Genomic DNA, 223 nt, shown 5'->3' with positions numbered 1-223 from the left:
GCAACAGCAATCGCTGTAGCGCAAGCAGCAGCACCAGCTACTGCAGCAGCACCGGCAGCAGCAGCAGAGACAGCAGCAGCAGCAGCAACAGCAGCACGCACTTCAGTCGAAACTTCTACGTCATCATCCGCTATTCGCTGCAGCAACAAAAAGGCCAAAAGGCGAGGCCGTCTGTCTGCTGCTGCTTCACCGGAGTCGGTATCTTGCTGCTGTTGCTGCTGCA

Source organism: Eimeria tenella, genomic scaffold, assembly GCF_000499545.2.
Source record: "Eimeria tenella Houghton genomic scaffold, Eth_scaff2416, whole genome shotgun sequence".
Taxonomy (NCBI): domain Eukaryota; phylum Apicomplexa; class Conoidasida; order Eucoccidiorida; family Eimeriidae; genus Eimeria; species Eimeria tenella.
The sequence above is the reverse complement of the archived record's forward strand: the minus strand, read 5'-3'. Positions refer to the sequence as shown.